At 61.4% G+C, this 900-nt stretch overlaps 1 pseudogene; it reads left to right on the plus strand.

The window, feature by feature from the left end:
- Positions 1-111: 111 nt before the first annotated feature.
- Positions 112-762, plus strand: LOC104276144 (annotated as a pseudogene).
- Positions 763-900: the final 138 nt, after the last annotated feature.

Genomic DNA, 900 nt, shown 5'->3' on the forward strand with positions numbered 1-900 from the left:
TTTTCCCCTCCCCAGTCCCATCTCTGCCCCCCTCTCCCGCCTCCGCCGACCCCCAGCTCCTCGCCCGGAGGAAGGGTGCGCGTAGCGTGCATCTCCCATCCACCGAAATCTATGATCAGCTCGGTGTGTGTCTCCTCCTACCGTGGACGCAAGTCTGGGAACAAACCACCCTCCAAAACATGCCTGAAGGAAGAGATGGGCAAAGGGGAAGAGTCGGACAAGATCACCATCAATGTAGGGGGTACCCGGCATGAGACCTATAAAAGCACCCTACGGACTTTGCCGGGCACCCGCCTGGCCTGGCTCGCCGACCCCGATGCCCAGAGCAACTTTGACTTTGATGGGAAAAGCAACGAGTTCTTCTTCGACCGTCACCCCGGGATCTTCTCCTATGTGCTCAACTACTACCGGACGGGCAAGCTGCACTGCCCTGCGGACATCTGCGGACCCCTCTTCGAGGAGGAGCTCACCTACTGGGGCATCGACGAGACGGATGTGGAGCCCTGTTGCTGGATGACGTACCGCCAGCATCGCGATGCTGAAGAGGCCCTGGACATCTTCGAGAGTCCTGAGCCCGGTGGAGGGGCCGGTGGAGAGGAACCTGAAGAAGAAGGGGGTAGGGAGATGGCCCTTCAACGCCTGGGCATGGATGACAGGCCGCCGGGGGCGGCGGGGGCTGCCGGAGGGGGTGGCTGCTGTCGGAATTGGCAGCCTAGGATGTGGGCGCTCTTTGAGGATCCCTACTCATCCAAGGCAGCAAGGGTAAGCTCCCGAAACGCGCTGGTGGGGAGATGGGATGGGGCCGTGCTGAGGATGTGTCTTCATCTCCTCATCTCCATGGGGAGCTGGACTGTCCTAGGGCGTTAGGTGGGTGAAGCCCAGGCATCCCTGTCCTACCCT

The sequence above is a fragment of the Apaloderma vittatum genome, unplaced genomic scaffold (genome assembly GCF_000703405.1).
Source record: "Apaloderma vittatum isolate BGI_N311 unplaced genomic scaffold, ASM70340v1 scaffold39706, whole genome shotgun sequence".
Classification (NCBI taxonomy): domain Eukaryota; kingdom Metazoa; phylum Chordata; class Aves; order Trogoniformes; family Trogonidae; genus Apaloderma; species Apaloderma vittatum.